The following is an 18,275-nucleotide window of genomic DNA, read 5'->3' as shown; positions in this document are numbered from 1 at the left end:
GAGAGGCCGTGATAGTGAGAGGCCCGTGCACCGCGATGAAGAGTGGCCCCCACTTGCCACAACTGGAGAAAGCCCTCGCACAGAAACAAAGACCCAACACAGCCATAAATAAATAAATAAATAAAAATAAAATAAAATAAAATAAAATAAACAAGAATTTCATTAGAATCTGGCATTATCTGAGGGTCTGGGTGCTTATTTAGAGGGCTCTTTGGCTTGATTTGGTAGCTAGAACCCACTTTAGCCAAAGGCCAACAAGTAGCCAAGCTGAGCTGCTCTTTTCCAATTAAAGAAGTCTACAGGGGCTTCCTTGGTGGCGCAGTGGTTGGGAACCCGCCTGCCAATGCAGGGGACACGGGTTCGAGCCCTGGTCCCGGAAGATTCCACATGCCGTGGAGCGGCTGGGCCCGTGAGCCACAATTACTGAGCCTGCGTGTCTGGAGCCTGTGCTCCGCGACAAGAGAGGCCGTGATAGTGAGAGGCCCGTGCACCGCGATGAAGAGTGGCCCCCACTTGCCACAACTGGAGAAAGCCCTCGCACAGAAACGAAGACCCAACACAGCCATAAATAAATAAATAAATAAATAAAAATAAAATAAAATAAAATAAACAAGAATTTCATTAGAATCTGGCATTATCTGAGGGTCTGGGTGCTTATTTAGAGGGCTCTTTGGCTTGATTTGGTAGCTAGAACCCACTTTAGCCAAAGGCCAACGAGTAGCCAAGCTGAGCTGCTCTTTTCCAATTAAAGAAGTCTACAGGGGCTTCCTTGGTGGCGCAGTGGTTGGGAACCCGCCTGCCAATGCAGGAGACATGAGTTCGAGCCCTGGTCCAGGAAGATCCCACGTGCCGCGGAGCAGCTAGGCCCATGCGCCACAAGTACTGAGCCTGCGCTCTGGAGCCTGCGAGCCACAACTACTGAGCCTCCGTGCCACAACTACTGAAGCCCACGCGCCTAGAGCCCATGCTCTGCAACAAGAGAAGTCACCACAATGAGAAGCCCACTCACCCCAACAAGGAGTGGTCCCCACTCCCCGCAGCTAGAGAGTCTGCATGCAGCAACGAAGACCCAACACAGCCAAAAATAAATAAATAATAAATAAATTAAAAAAAAAAAAAGTCTACAATCTAACCCTCCAAAATACATTAGTAAACAGTGGAAGGAATGCTCCAGCTCATAACACCCAGAGGAGGTGTTCGTACCCTGTCCCACTGTTCTGCCTGTTTGGGGCTGGCATGCATTTGAAGTTGGAGTTGTGACTTGATGAGCCAAATTGTCCTCCCCAGCCGCCTTTTGTTTTGTCACAATTAGCTGCACGTGCAGAACTGTTTTCATCTGTAATTGCTCCCACGAGGGGGTAATTGCACCCCAAAGTGGTTGGCTGCACCAATGGTAGGAGCAATTAGTAACAAAAATGCAAATAATTGCAGGCATCCGAATTGCAGTTTTATAAAAGGGACACCCAGTAGAAGCTTAGCTGAAGATTTGGCTGCTCTGTTTTTTCCCAGTGGAAGTGTATTTGTTATTTGAAACCAATATGATAATCTCTGAACCTACCTTGACTTTCCACACTTCTAGGGGCCTCTTGGAAATGGTGTACATTACAGAACCAACGAAAACCCAGACCGATCCCAAATGGCAGATCATTTAGGACCTAGAAAATGAAGTAACTTAAAGTCAAAATTATCTTTGGGGGAAAAGAAGTACAAACGATCGAACAAATGCATTTTTATCATAACTGTGCATCTCATTTCCCCACACCAAACATAGGGGAAAACAGGGTTACAGAATTAGTAATAGAGTTATTTTTTATTGACTGAGCCTCTAATCACAGAATTCCAGGAACTCTAGATACACATCCTTCCCATCCCCGACTCCCCACTAAATTATTCCCAAATAATGCAGGATCATGGCAACCTCAGTGAGACATGATCATAGCCTCTCTCCATGGCTTTGCTAGCCTTCTCCATCCAGGTAGCACTGGGCTATGCCAGGTGGCCTTGGCTTTCTACTGCTCTGGATGACAATGGGGGCTCCCAGGTTGTCCCCTTTGAAGTGGGGGAAATACACTGTTGTCCATTTGTGTTACGGTCTGTAACACGGGCCACAAGGGAGTGCATCTTTCTGCTCTCCAGAAATTTTAGTGAAACACCTCTGTTGCGCTGCACCCCGCAGGCCCACAACTGTTTTAGTTGCCCAGACTTGGGACCAAAGAAAGAGCCTAGAGACAGTGAGAGACACTTCAAGGGTTTATTGGACAGGGGGATCTTACACAAAGGGTCCTGGAGCGACACCACACCGGTGTGCAGCAGAACGTAGGCAGGACGTGGCAGAAACCTTCACTATTCAGGGGAGAAGGAGGCTGCCCTTTATAGGGGGAATCGATGGCAGGTGGGCACAGAAGTTACCGGGGCCAATTAAACCTTATAATTAAGAGGATTGGATAGTCATGTGAGTGAAGCAGGGACTGATCAAGCAGGGGATGTACAGAGAGCAAGAGAGCAGCCATCTTGAGTGGCCCAACAATACAGCCTCTCCTTTATTTTAGTACTTCAGCTTCCCCAGCTCTAGCCAGAGACTGGGGAGAGGGGGTATAGGGGAAAGCTAAGCGTGGAGGGCATCAGGAAGACCGATCCGGAGGGCAATGTGAGCCCTGCGCCCTCCACTGTACTCAAAATCACCCCCCACTCAACATTAGTGCACACACCAATTCTTCTTCTTTTAGCAGTTTCCTCCTGTCAGCTTCTTGGACCCACAGGCAAAAGGACCTACAAATGGTCTCCTCTTATTTAACCACAGGTTTCCAGAGGTCCCTGGACAGGCCTGAATTTTCCTGGAAACACAGCCTAAGCTGCCTTGGGACCCCAGCTACAATGGTATTGGTTGACAGAGAAACATTGCCCTAAGGAAGACAGGAAGGGAGGGCAATATTTTATGGCAGAGTGTTTTACAGCAAGGAAATAGCAAGCTCCTATTGATCACGGGCCCACAGGGGCCAATGTCACCAACAGAATGAAGAAAATAAACTCTGGTGATGTGTGTATTGTTTAGCATTCCTGTATTAGCAAAGTCTTTCCCCTGGGGAATAAGTTTTCTACATGAATCAATGCCAATACAACCAGAAGCATGTGGAAGAAATAGAGGAATATATAATGCATTTCCTTCTGCTAGAAAAACCACACTTTTGTCTTGCTTGTAGGGTCAAGGTAGAACTTGCAACACTTTGGGGTGGAAAGTGGGAGGGTGAGGGGTGAGCTCCTTTGTTGACAAGAAACAATTTGGAGGAAACGCTGGGCCACCTGTGGGCAGAATGTATTTAAAAAACAAAGGTTGGCCCAGCAGTGGAGATCTCGTGGCTGCTGCTCTAGGCGTGAATTCTTAGTCAGTTTAATAATAGCCTCCTCTGCCCAGTGCTGGGAAAGAAATGTCGTGTTCCATTTACTCCTGCTGTTTGTAGCTTCTGGGATGCTACTCCATCATCCTGCCAATATAATTCTCCCCTCTTTCCTAGCTGTAGGCAGCCCTTGTCCAAAAGATTTACTTTGCAGATAAAAGAAGAGGCATTAAGTGGTCAAAAATGGCTAAGGTGAGGGCTTATAAAGTGTTTTTTGCTAAGATGGAGAGAGGAAGTTAAAAAAAAAAAAAAAAGAATTGTGCAAGGATATTTAAGAGGGCTGCTCAGATATGGCAACATGAGATGAAATGTGGTCCGGCCAACTATTTGGTTTGGGTAAACAGAGGAGGTAAGATCATTCTGAGTCCTAGAAAATCCCCTTGTGGAAAGTGACTGCCTCTGTGTCCCAGGCCTAAAAGAAACCTTATGACTGTTTGTGGAAGGAATTCTCTGTGCATAGGCTGCTGTCAGATTCTGTTTTCCTACCTTGGTGATCTGGTGTGTGATCAGCAGAAGGGTTTAACATCGGTGGCTCTGTGTGACAATGGCTTGCCTACGCAAAAATGGACAACTGCTGGACTTTGGTGTGTTACAAGGAAGGGCCTCCTTCCCTGTTTGCCTATGCTAGAATTAATTTAAGCTGGGAATAAAGGCTTGAATGACTTGCTTAGGCTTTAAATCCAAATATTATTTGGAGATGGTACATTAGTGGAAAAAATCACATTAAAATGTAAATGATTGATACGTTCTTCTAAATCAGAAGGAGGCAATGAAAATGGGGAATAGCAAAACAGACATGTAATCTGTTGAGAGCTCTGGGTAGACTGATACAGGGTGGCTGGCGTGTGAGACGCTAGTTTTTGAATAGCATGAATAGGAGGGATTTCTGGGTTAGCATCAGGAGGGAGAGCAGAGCATTTCAGGATGTCATGGATGTTGGTTGATTTCACCTGATTGGTATTCTTTCTCCTTTCCTTTTGGGGCACTATGCCTCTCACATTCCATGTGGTCCTGGAAGGGCTAAGTTCTCCCATGATCTTCCCCACCTCCCTATGATACTATCTGACCAATCAGAAGTATTAATCCGGGCTTCCCTGGTGGCGCAGTGGTTGAGAATCTGCCTGCCCATGCAGGGGACACGGGTTCGAGCCCTGGTCTGGGAAGATCCCACATGCCACGGAGCAACTGGGCCCGTGAGCCACAACTACTGAGCCTGCGCGTCTGGAGCCTGTGCTCCGCAACAAGAGAGGCCACGATAGTGAGAGGCCCATGCACCACGATGAAGAGTGGCCCCCACTTGCTGCAACTAGAGAAAGCCCTCACACAGAAACGAAGACCCAACACAGCCAAAAATAAATAAATAAATAAATAATAATAAAATTAAAGTTAAAAAAAAAAAAGAAGTATTAATCCTTCAGGGCACTAGCCTTCCTTGTGACATGACTCATAGACACTGGGAGAGAGAAGGTATCTATTTTATTCTAGGATTTCTAGTTGTAGGGATTGTGTAAGGCTGGAGTTGCTGCAGGCAATTTCCCCAGCAGTGTGGGAAAAACTGCCTGTGGAACAAAGCTATCACACAGAGGAAAGCAGTGCCAAGAGGTGAAGAGAGAAACACACACAGATCTGATGGCATCACTAAAGGTGCTGGATCCAGCCATGCCTGAATGGAGAACACTCAAAGTTACAAGAGCCTCAACAGAACCCCTTTGGTTTGAGAAAGTTTTAATTGGATTTTTGTCATTTAAAACCAAATGCACATGGAATTGGAGAGTAGGAGGGCCCAATGGATTTTAATGAGTAGATATAAACTCTATGTTTAGACTCTACATTTTTCAAAGGACCTACAAAGAAAAGACACAGAATCTTTTGTGTTTCTTTGAATATGACTGCTCTGGGGCGAAAACATGTAGGTTTTGGTTTTACCTGGGAAAGTCATTTAATCATTTTGTTTCCTCTTTTGTGATATAAGAATAGTAGTAATGCTTGCCTCGTGTAGGTTAATCTGTACAGAACTCTAAGAATGGTGCCTGGCACATAGAGTAAGAGCTGAGTACATTTATACTTGCACTTTCATACTGTCCTTGCATCTCCCTTTTCTCTTCCTTGTCCTCCCTCTCCCACCCCAAGTCTCCATCAAATGTGGAGGAACCAGTCTGGTAAAGGCAGAATTGGAGCTGGGAAGTAACTGAGCTGGTGAAGGCAGAAGCCTCTATAGTAAATGGGGATAAAAGAGAGTCCGGCAAGAACACACCTTCATTTAACAAGTTAAGTCCATCACACATGGACTAAACACAAATGAATCATTTTATTAATACTAGCCCTTAATGTCTTCCAGGCCAGTGAAAATTCAACGCCTGCATATATTTTCTGGTATAAGATTTTAAAGACAAATTTCAAAGCTGTAGGGAATTCACTCAACAGAATTGCCCGTGTTAATAACTTGGAACAGTGAACTGAATGATCCTAACATGATGCACAATATTAGGTAGCTCAAAAAAATTATAGGTATTTAGGTTGGTGATACAGTTTTTAACCCAGAGTTAAAGGTTCTTGATTACAGAATATTTGAGATTTAAAGTAAAACAAATTATTTTCCACTTGCTTCTTTATTATTTTTATACAAAAATAACACTATGGTCAAAGGCAGAAGCAATCAACCATAAAGCTAATGCAATTAAACCTCAGGACCCTTTCATGCATGGCTCCTTCCAAGGCCCTGGAAGTGTATAAACAACATGTTCTCATGTTCATGTATTTTTGTAAGATTTGCAAAAGTAAAATATTTTTGCATTCTTTTTAAAAAAGAGAAACCTCAGTATTATGTAAGCTACAGGCCTCATAAAACCTGGACCCACCATCTGTCAAAGGTCTATTGCAATAGGTTTTTTAGTGTATTATTAAGAAAAATAATCGACCATACTTGGAAATAAGACTAAGAGAGTACACACAGCCTTTCAATATCACACTGAGGTGTTACTAAACAAACACACCAGTGAGTATTTAATTATCTAGGGAAATGTGTCTTAATTTGACCCCTTTTAACCCAATGCTTAAAAGTTCCAGACTTTGTGAAATTCCATGTTAACTTGTAGATTAAAAAAAATTTTTTTTTGTCTAGTAGAGATGCAAATAATTTCTGTCTGGTAGAAAAGATAACCTCAAAGATTATGATTTTATAACAAGTTTTGAATCTAATCTAGCAATCTCTTATTTTTTCGTTGCCTCAATTCCTCCAATGCTCTTTGCACCAGCTTTACTGTCTTATTAGTTTCCTCATTAATGAATAAAATCTTTGACATGTGTTCATCCTATATTTGTACAACAGTCACGTTTATAACTTTTTGGAAATTGTCCTGTGACAGCATATTAAACCCTCCAAAGGAAATCATTCTGTTTATAGATTACTGTGACATGCACAGGATATATCACATACATGGTTGCCTTATGTAGGGGTCAAACTTCCAACCTGGCATGAGCTCTCACCACAAAACCTGAGAATCTCTTTCATTTTATGGCACAGAGCCCCAGCTTGAAGGCAGGCCTGTAACCTTTCCCAGCTTCCTCAGTTTCATCATCTTTAAAATGAGGATTGCTGTTAAGATTACATAAGATGAGGTCTCTAAAGTCTGCACAGCACCTCACATAGTAACCCTCAATAAATGTTGGTATCTTTCTTGCCTTAGACAACATCCTTCTAGTTACCAAGGAAGTCCTAGATCTCCCCCAGAACCCAGGGTAGAAGTTAAAAAGATTAGACCCACAATTGTGCTTCCCTGGCAAGCAAACAGTCTTAGCAAAAAGCAACCAGACCAGAGAGTCCTTCTCCTTCTCTGATTGTGGGTTAAATGGCTCTGTCAACCTCAAGACTCAGTCAGAAGCAGAAAATGACTTCTCTCCTAAGGGGTCCCTTCCTGAACCTACCGGCTCTCAGACAGTGTCTTAGTCAGCTTGCGTTGCCATAACGAAATACAATAAACTGGGTGGCTCAAACAGCAGAAAGTATCAATAATTTTCTCACAGTTCTGGAGGCCAGAAGGCTGAGATCAAGGTGCCAGAATGATCAGGTTCTGGTGGGGTCTCCTTCCTGGCTTTCAGATGGCCAGCTTCTTAGCACACAGCTTTTCCTTGGTGTGTGCATGTGAACTTCTTATAAGGCCACAAATCTTACTGGATTAGGACCCCACCCTTATGACCTCATTTAACCTTATTGCCCTTAATTACCTCCTAAAATCTTTATCTCCAAATATAGTCACATTGGGAATTAGGGCTTCAACATATAAGTTTTGAGGGGATACAATTCAGTCCATAGCAGACAGGTTGAAACCTCATCCAACTTTTTACCAATTAGTTGGACCCATTTCTATCAAATATTGTCCATCTTTCCATCTTCTCAGTTTTCAGTTTTGGAGGCAAAAGGAGATCTCTCTCCAGTTTGGTTCTTTAATTCTTTCAGAGAGCCCCCCACTCTGCTGCCAGAACCTAACAGCACAGTAAAATGGTTCATATTCTTGGCCAGACTCCACGGGATGAAGAATGTACAGGCAGAGGGGGCATGAAGCTGAATAGCTGGGATGGCCAGAGTGAGATATTGTTGTAGTCACAATTATAGATTCTGGAAGAGGGACTCCCTCTCCAAAACACTGGGATCACAGACCATGGTTTGCTCCATTCTGCCTTTATAATTCTCCTCAACCTTCCCCCTCATGAGTTAGTACTTTTAATTGTTTAGACTTCATTACTATTTCTGGCTCTCTAAAGGAAATGTTTTAGCTTCCTCTATCTATAGAGACATCCACACATCGCTTTCCTCCTTCATTTATTCACTCTTTTAACACCCAACTGCCAAGGAAGTCATTGAAAAGTTTCCAGCAGGGAGGCAAGAGGGTTAGTTTCATTTAAAAAGAACACTTGGATATGGTACATATATACAATGGAATACTACTCATCCACAAAAAATAATGAAATAATGCCATTTGCAGCAACATGGATGGAGCTAGAGATTATCATACTAAGTGAAGTAAGTCACACAGAGAAAGACAAATACCATATGTTATCACTTATATGTGGAATCTAAAATATGACACAAATGAACTTATCTACGGAACAGAAACGGACTCAGAGATATAGAGAACACACTTGTGGTTGCCAAGGGTGAGGGGGGTGGGGGAGGGATGGATTGGGAGTTTGGGATTAGCAGATGCACACTATTATATATAGAATGCATAAACAACGAGGTTCTACTGTATAGCACAGGGAACTATATTGGAAAAGAATATGAAAAAGAATATGTATATGTATAACTGAATCTGCTGTACAGCAGAAATTAACACAGCATGGTAAATCAACTATACTTCAATAACATAAATTAAAAAAAAAAAAAAAAGAACACTCAGGGCTCTAAGGAATTCCACTTTAAGTCAAGATGGAGGAACCAGGACCAGATTTATCCTCCTGTCTTAAACAACTAGAAAACCAAACAAAATATATAAAACCACAGTTTTCAGATATATGACAGGCTGTGCAGGATTGTAATATTTGACAGGTGGGGAACAAATGAGGTGAGCCTGTGATAGCCCCAGCTCACTTCCTGCAGGTTCTTTCTAAGCTGCAGCACAGGGAAGAGGAGCCCAGCACAGCCTGGCAATCTCACTAAGCTGAGGAGATATAGAACAGAGTTTGGGAGGAAGTCAAGGCAGCTAGAATTTTTTTTCAGGATATAATACCAGAAAGGAAGGAAAGAGAGAGATGGTGGTAGAGATAGAGATAGAGGTAGAAGAGAAGAGGAAGAAGAAGGAGAAGGAGGAGGTGGAGAAGGGGAGGGGGAAGGGGAGGAGGGGAATAGAATGGAGATCTATAGAGGAATATCCTCAAGTGTTTGGCTGAGTATATATCTATACATGTATCAGAGGCAGGGAAAGAGCCACTGAAAATGAGTGACAGAAAAATCACTAGAGCTGGAATAGCGTATATTCCAACAAGCTAGAGTAAAAAGACTTTGTAATACAAGGGGCATTGAGTATAATCCTCAGAAGGGGTTTATCTTAGTAGTAGAGCTAAATTAGCCCTTTACTAAAGACTGCTCTGAACTCACTTTAACAGAGCTGAGAAGCAAGCCTCAAAAGGGTCCAAATGATTCCAAGTACCTTATATGTGCACCAGAATAAAATCCAACACTATTTAAAGGAATATAACAAACTCTAGCATGTAAACTTCACAGTGTCTGGCATCCAATTGAGACAAGGAATATTATTAGGCATAAACAGGAACATTACATAATACTAAAAGGGTTAATTAACCAAGAAGCTATACCAATCCTAAATATGTATGCACTTAATACAGAACTTCAAAATACATGAAGTAAAATTGATAGAACTGAAATGAGATACAGACAGATCCACAGTTACAGTTGGAATCTTCAACATTTCTCTCTCAGTAATCAACAGAACAAGTAGACAGAAAATCAGAAAGAATATAGAGGCACAAAAATCTGTTTATAAATATTCATAATAGCATCATTCATGATGCCAAAAAGTGGAAACAACCAAAATCCATCAACTAAAAAATGGGTAAGCAAAATGTAATAGAGTGATAAAGTCACCACGAATACCGAATTGGTTAATACTGAACAATTACATCTGGAGGAAGTACAGAGTTAGGTTCCTGTGAGCCTCTGGCCATAGCAATTTTGTTAACTGATCAATATATAATCTTTTAAAATATTTGTCTTCATTTAAGGACAATTTATTTATTTAAAGACACTTGATTCATTAACACTAAACTCAGGACCAATAGCACTATGACTTATGTCTGAATGAAGCTTACCTAACACATGCATTTTCTCTGTAAGGCACATTGCAGGCTTCCTGTGCTTAGGTACATTAGATTGGACTTCAGCACTATGTTGGGGGCCATTTTAAACAGTAAAATCATCAACAAAAAAGCAAAAAAAAAAAAAAAAAAAAAGCAAGAAACATGGCACTAAGTAGACTATGAAAAGGACACTTCTTTTTCGTATGAGAGCTGAAGCATAGGGTGACTCCAAATTTTTGTTACTCTGTCATGTTTGCACATGACCACGAAGGCACTGTGAGTATTGATTTTGGGGTTACAAATAAATTTTAGTGAGTAGGTGAATTAGCAAATGTGGAATCTGGGAATAATGAGGATTAACTGTGTATCATACAATGGAATATTATTTGCCGTAAAAAAGAATGAAGTTCTGGTACCTGCTACAACATGAACGAACCTTGAAAACATGCTAAGTGAAAGAAGCTAAACACAAAAGGCCACATATTGTATGATCCCACTTATATGAAATGTCCAGAATTGGCAAAGTGACAGAGGCAGAAAGTAGATTAGTGGTTGCCAGTAGGGCAAATGGGGAATGACTCTGCTAGAAATATGGGATTTCTTTTGGTGTGATTAAAATGTTCTAGAATTAGATAGTGATGATTGTTGTACAACTTTGTGAATGTACTAATAACTACTGAATTGTATACATTAAAAGGGTGAATTTTATGGTATTAAATTGTATTTCAGTTAAAAAATTAAATAAAGTTTTAAACTAAAAAGAATATAGAAGGCCTAAAAACACTATCAATGTATTTTACCTAATTGGTAATTTTAGGACATTTGCTATAACAGCAGAATACACATGCTTGTCTAGTATACATGAAACATTCACTAATATAGACAATATTCTTGGCCATAGTACAAACCTCAACAAATTAAAAAGTATTAAAATCATACAAATTATGGTCTCTGTCCATAACTGAATTAAACTAAAACTTAGTAACAGAAAGCTATCTGGAAAATCCTTAAATATTTGAAAATTAATGTGTTATTATTTTTTTTTTTTGAATTCAAGTACATTTATTCAATTGACACCAATGGGGAGTGTGTGGGGAGACAGGTTATCTTTTCTTCCACACAAACCATCAGATGGTTTCACAGAGTTTCCCCAAGTGGAGAAGTCTAAATCAATGCACACCCAGTGGACAGAGAAAGCAGATAGCAGCCCGCTGTACAGATATTTACACATAATTACGGGACCCACAGGATGTGCCCTGGCCCATCCCCGCCTCTCCAGTCCCTGACCTGGACCCTCCTCTCCCACCCCAACCTCATTGCCTTTAGCTACAATAAATATCCCAGAGCCTGGGACATAACAGACCACTGAGAGGGCTGCTGGCCCTGGATGGCTGGACCCAGCCGGCCATGGCAAAGGGGTAAAGTTCCTTCAAAAGCACCCCAACACAAAAGAGGGAGGATTTTCCTCAATGGCGTGGGAGTCCGGCATTGCACAGGGATTGTGGAGACCCCTCGCTTCACCTCTCCATTCACCTTTGCCTGTGTAGACACTGATGTAGGCTTCTGCTAAAAAGCAGTGCTAAAAAGCACAGTGCTAAAAAACCCACCAGTCAAAGAGGAAATCACAAGGTAAATTACAAAATAGTTTTAATGGAATGAAAATGAAACATAGCATATCAGCTAAAATCGTGCTTCAAGGGAAAATTATAGAATTAGAGACATATTAGGAAAGAAGAAATGTCTCTAAGCTTTCAGCTTAAGACACTAGAAAAAGAAGAGTAAATTAAACCCAAAGCAAGCAGAAAGAAGAAAATATTTATGAGAATAGCAGAAATCAATGAGATTTAAAATGGAAAAACAATAGAGAAAATAATTGAAACAAAAAACCAGTTCTCTGAAAAAAAAAAAATCAATATTGACAAACCTCCAGCAAGACTGACAAAGTAAAAAGAGATGAAACAAATCACCAGTATCAAGAATGAAACGGGAGATATCACTACAGACCTTGCAGACATCAAAAAGACAATAAGGGGGCTTCCCTGGTGGCGCAGTGGTTAAGAATCTGCCTGCCAATGCAGGGGACACGGGTTCGAGCCCTGGTCTGGGAAGATCCCACATGTCGCAGAGCGACTAAGCCCGTGAGCCACAACTACTGAGCCTGCGCGTCTGGAGCCTGTGCTCCGCAACGGGAGAGGCCACGATAGTGAGAGGCCCACGCGCTGCGATGAAGAGTGGCCCCCGCTTGCCGCAACTAGAGAAAGCCCTCACACAGAAACGAAGACCCAACACAGCCAAAAATAAGTATAAATAAATAAATAAATTTATAAAAAAAAAAATACTGGATCTTACGGCCTTCTCATTTAGAAAAAAAAAAAAAGACAATAAGGGAATACTATGAAGAATTCTACATGCATAAATTTGACAACTTCGATGAAATGGACCAACTCCTTGAAGAGTACAAAACTACCACAGCTCAGCCAATATGAAATAATTTGAATAGTCCTATAACTATTAAAGAAATTGAATTCATGGTTATAAACCATGGTTTAAAGATAACTTAATGACAAGTCACAGATTGGCATGACAGACACAGCAACCTAGGTACACAGGTCCCTGTTCCTTTTCTGTCCCACTTTGGTCTTGCTTGGATGCTGTTCCGAGCAGCTCAGGCTAATTCCAAGGTAGGCTCATGTTAGCATTACTGTTTCAGTTTGCCAGCCTCCTGGGGGGGAATTTGGTGGAATTTGGCTCTCCGCTATTTTCTGAGGCTACAATGGCCTCAGTGATCACTTGTTTACTCTTTTGGTTGTTGAGTCCTTGCCCAGTGGCCATTTCCTGTCTTCACATGATTCCACCTTGGTAGGGATGTTCCATGCAATATTTGGGACTTACACTATTTATCTGCATTTTAAAGTTAACTGGGCATCCTGTATTTTTACTTGCTGAATGTGGCCACACTTACCTCAGGCCACTTCCCCTAGGATTCCACCTCCTGTCTGTCCCAGGTAACCCCTGAGAATATGTTTTCCATGAATCTTATCACTTAGGGTTTACAGTGACAATATGTTTACACATCCAGGAACAAAAACAGGCTCCTGTCCAACAACCTGGAAGAGGAATATTGTCCCTTCACGGTTCAGGCTCTTCAGAAAAATGCGGGTCTCTTTTCTCTAAACAGCTGTCTCCTCCACACAGGTAATCAAAAACTGCCACAGGAGGAATACTTCTCTTTGCATGTTTAGGGAGAAATAAAAATTAAATTCTTGCCTTGGACTAGTAGTAATAAGTTAAAGATGTGACCAATCCAATCAAAGATTGATTTGCTTCCTTTTCAATAACTCCTTTCACACAGTTTGTTAGAAAGATCTTATATGATCTGACTTTTTGCTAAGTGTGTCTGAGTCAGCTTGAAGGCAATTTCATACCAAGAAAAACATACTGAATTGTGGCATCTGGTGCAAGGACTGGGAATTCTTTATGTCTGATTAGTGTTCTAAAATGTCTTATTCACGAATAAGCCAATATTTTAAACTTCAAGCACAGTCAACTTCATTACTTGAAATCTGTGATCTTATATTTGCCATGTATTTGAGCACTTTTAAACTCTTAAAGATGAAAATGAGACTGTTAGTTAAGCTAAATGACATGACTAGGGTTATATACATTGATTATTACAGCATGCTTGAGTCAGAAACTCTTGCTTCTACAATTGGTGATGAGATATCTACCTCTGCATCTCTATCTATCTATCTATCTATCTATCTATCTATCTATCTATCATCTATCTACTCTTCTGGTTCTCCATTTCTCCCAACATCCTACAAACCCTAAATTAAAAACATAAATAAAAAATGCTGTGACTTAAATATTTAAAAACTGGATAGAAGTATTTATCCACGGTTTAATTTTTCCCAAAAGCTATAATCCCTAGACTAAAACCACATGGGTGAATCATGCCTATATGTGTAAATACACTTCTTGAGTATTACATACATATATGTATATATCATGTTGGGATACATATAGTAGGCCTTTATCACATACTCCTAAATGAGTACACATGACTGGATGGAAAGACCAATGTATCTCACATTCCATTTCCCTTTGCCTGTTGCCGTCAATGAGACACAGACCTCAGCTTAAAACTCCTATAGCAGAGAAAGGCTTTTGGTTCTCAAAGTGCAAGTGCTCAATCATAAAAAAAACCTAGAGAGTGAGTCTTCCCTTCAACTCATCATTTCCCCAAAGATCCACAGTTTAGGGAGCGAGCAAAAAGAAGAGAATTGGAGTGGAGGTGAGGTGAGGTTAACTAAACTCTAGTGAACCTTGACAGGGGGTTACCAAGGGCTGCTCCCTCCTCCAGGCTGAGGCCCGGGGCAAAAGGTGAAGAAAAGTGTGGAAAAAAACCAGATGAGATCATAGGCACTGAAAGTGGTGAGCATCTATACTCGCTTGCCCCTCCAACCCACTCAAAGGCTGGGGAGGCAGCCAGACACAGGGTCACCTGGAACACCTGCATGTGCCGGAGTGCTGGGTACATGGCCCCAGGCAGCCTCACAGAGCTATGCCCTGACCTCTGACAGAGCCAGACCCTGGGAGCCTTGCAGCCTCCCTGCATGGGCAATGGGATAGCAGACAGGAATGAGGATTTTATTCATTGGAGGAATATCCATCATTGGACGGACAATGACCCAGCCCAGATGCCCCCTCCTACCCAATGCCTGGGCCCAGCAACCTAGGAGGGAGAGGGAAACTTCCCTCGACTGAGGTTGTTTCCACATAAGATATACTAAGTATGGTTATAAAGAGACTAAACAAAGTTATATATTTTATGCCACTAAGTTTGTGGCCTGAAATACAGTTCCATTATAGATAGATAGATAGATATAAAATATAATCTTTCATATATTTAAATTATATGCATTCTCTATTTTAGGTTTCTAGTTTGGAATTTTGCTGAGGAAACAGACAATTAGGAGAGTGGGCTCTTCTATTTATGATGGAGACTTGGGAGACTAAACAGGAAATTATCACAGTAGTTACAATAAGGAAAACAAAAAAGAAGGTGTGTGTGTGTGGTGTAGATAGACAGATAAACAGAAATATTGAGCTACCACCTCTCTGCCTAGAGCAGTTATTTTAATGAAGAGGAAAAGCCAGATTGCCTCTAAAGCTTTTGTATAAACCTGAACAACACATCAGGTTTCTTCAATCCACTTTGCCAGCCTCAGCCATGCATTTAATCTTGTGGCCTCTTGTGCTCTCCCAGAGGACAGGCAGAATTCCGACTGTAACTCCAGGGCTGGATCGCACTTTCTGAAACAATCAGATGGTGGGAGATGCGTGGGCTTAGTTTGACCCAGCAAGCCTTGTTCCCCATTAAGGACAAAGCATGAATAAATCAAACACACTTTCTGAAAGTTTTGAGACAAAGCACAGATCTTAGGCTTCCATTCAGGAAGAAGGAAATGATACATTTATTTATTAAATTATGAGAGGAAAAAAGAAGAATGTTTCTGGTTTCTCTTCACGAATCACTTAAACTAAAAAAGAGGTAGATTTGTGAAGAGCAGCCTAGGTAGATTATGAGAGAGGCAAAATGGTGGAGTGGCTGAAAGCATGGACCCTGACGTCAGATGCCATGGATTCAAATCCCAGCTCTGCCTCAGTTTGGCCTCTGCACCTCAGTGTTCCTCCTTGTAAAGTAGGGTTTATAACGGTACTTACCTCATGGGATTGTTGTGAGTATTAAATGAGTTCTCTGTCAAGAACCTAGCTTAGTAAACATTATGTGTGCTGCTTGTTATTGTTATTTATTTTAAAAGGTTAACAGGCCAAGATCACCAGCTTACTTTCCACCACATAGGCAGAATTGGAGGGAACAACCTGGAAATCAATATAACAGATTCAGGTTAGGCATAAGGAAGAACTTGGAAAGTTTTTGTTGTTGTTTTTTAAGTTCTGGAGTAGTTCACCAAAGAAGTTACAAGGACTTGAAAAATGCCTCTTAAGCAGGGTAGTTAGTTGCTAATTTGATCAGGATAGTTTTGGTGTAAATTTGTTATCCTAGAGGCATCTCAGATGAGTGTCAACCATCTTGATCTGGATGGCTTGGAATTTTATTTAGTTGTCTCTTCTGACTTTAAATTAGCAATGTCACTGGTGATGATGGTGAATGGTTTGTCATTTCCTAAAGGTACATTTGTCCTGGTGGTGGACCAACTGCATATTCAATCCCCAGAGAAGAGACTGCTACTAGAATATTGTTAAGGTTTTCTTCATATTCCAGATGATGAAGATTTACAAAGAGCATTTCAACACTCATGTGACCATTCAGGATGATTTTCCATGTGAGTTAATGCTATTGAACAAAACAGAAACTGTCTTAAAGTTTTCCTAAACTCAGTTGTGTGTCTTAATACATGCTCCCCAGTTGTTTGAAAACATGTCAAGAAGACACAGTACAGAACAATTAAAATAAAAAATTGAAAACTAGGTTCCTGGTACTGTCTGTAAGCTGCTAGTGGTTTGCCAAAAACAAAACCAGGAACCAAAAACCATCTGTGGTCAGTTAGTCTTTTGGCCACAACTAATTCAAAGGATGCTTTGAGATCAGGGGAGTAAAGCGTTCCACATCTTGAGGCCTGGTTGGTTTTATGGGGTAACCCTTTCCTAAAGATCAAAATACTAACAAACAAACAAAACCAGGCAGTTTGCAAGAGTTATAACTGACCCCAGTGTTGTCATCATAGCAAGAGTAACACAGCATTCAATCTATATACTGTGCAAATCATAGAGTTGAAAGGACCTTAACAATATCAAGGTCCACCACTTCCCCCCAATTTACAGATGGCAAAACTGAGGCTCCAAGAGCTCAAGCTCTTTATTGAAGGCGTAACAGATTGCTGGTGGCAGAGCTGAGCTAGGAATTCAAAAGTCCTGCCTAGCTCTCCAACTTCATCTCACACCATTCTCCTTCTCCCTCATTACACTCTAAGAAAAGTTGTCTCCATTCTCTCCAACCAGGCCAGGCTTGATCCCACTTCAAGCCTCGGTACTTGACATTTCCTCTGTCTTCCCCCCCACACACATTCCTGTGGCTCCTCCTTCTGTGAACTGTCACCTCAATTATGATCTTTATTCCCTAATTAGTCCCTGATAACCCACCAATTGCTGTCTATTTATTGTATCACCCTGTCTAATATCTGACATTATCTTCTTTATTAATTATTTATTTTTCTGTTGTCTCCCTGCCATTCTCAGGTAACCTCCAGGAGAGCTGGGACCTTACCTGTCTTGTTCCTTACTGTATTTCCTGCTTCTAGAATGGTGTCTGGTACAGCGTAGGTACCCAATGAACACTGTTGACTGCAAAAAGGAAGAAAAAAGCTTTTTAAGAGTCCCTCTGTTTATCTGGATCTTCTGATTACATTATGCTGCAACTTTTATTTAACACAGCATAAATAATAGCTACTATTTATATTTTCAAATGTTATATTTTCAAGTGTTACATTTTCAAATGTTCTGTTAGGGCTTTTTCAAATCTTATTTCGTTTAATCTTTGCAACAATCCTAGGTGTTGGTGTAATATCCTTGTTTTTCTGATGCAGAAGCTGAGGCTCAGAGAATTTAAGCATCTCAAACAAGTGGCAAAGCAGCATTCAAACCCATGCTTGTCCGACTGGAAAGTAATCAAACCTAAAGTAAGCATACTTGTAACATGCTTTATTTATTACATCTGTTCCCAAGTGTTCAATATCAGGGCCATATCAGTAAATGCCATTACAGAACACTTACCACAGTGAAAGCTCAGAACGAGTTTTACTTTCATATTAATAATGAAGCAGTCAGTCGAAAGTACGGAGATGTTTATAATTGCATTGATCTTTGAATGGTCAAGTAAGCTTTGGCATTCTCATTTGTTTAGGTTTTGATTTGTTTGCTGTGTCTGCCAGGACTAATGAGAGGAAAGGAGAAATTGTTGCTGTGAGGAGAGAGCTGCAGACTCAGGCCTGATAGGCCAGGAGGAGCTGATGTCAAGTTTTGGGTTCGGCCCTGCAACTGTGC

General features: G+C 41.1%; 1 pseudogene across 1 annotated transcript in view; it reads right to left on the bottom strand.

The window, feature by feature from the left end:
• Positions 1–18,275, bottom strand: part of LOC309629909 (anaphase-promoting complex subunit 7 pseudogene) — a 176,951-nt pseudogene that overhangs the window by 58,030 nt on the left and 100,646 nt on the right. The window contains exon 7 of the transcript XR_014249500.1: positions 1,559–1,655. The product of XR_014249500.1 is annotated as an anaphase-promoting complex subunit 7 pseudogene (transcript). The remainder of the gene's footprint in view (positions 1–1,558; positions 1,656–18,275) is intronic.

The sequence above is a fragment of the Balaenoptera borealis genome (assembly GCF_965194805.1).
Source record: "Balaenoptera borealis genome assembly, chromosome: 5".
NCBI lineage: Eukaryota > Metazoa > Chordata > Mammalia > Artiodactyla > Balaenopteridae > Balaenoptera > Balaenoptera borealis.
This window is presented reverse-complemented; position numbering and strand designations above follow the sequence as displayed.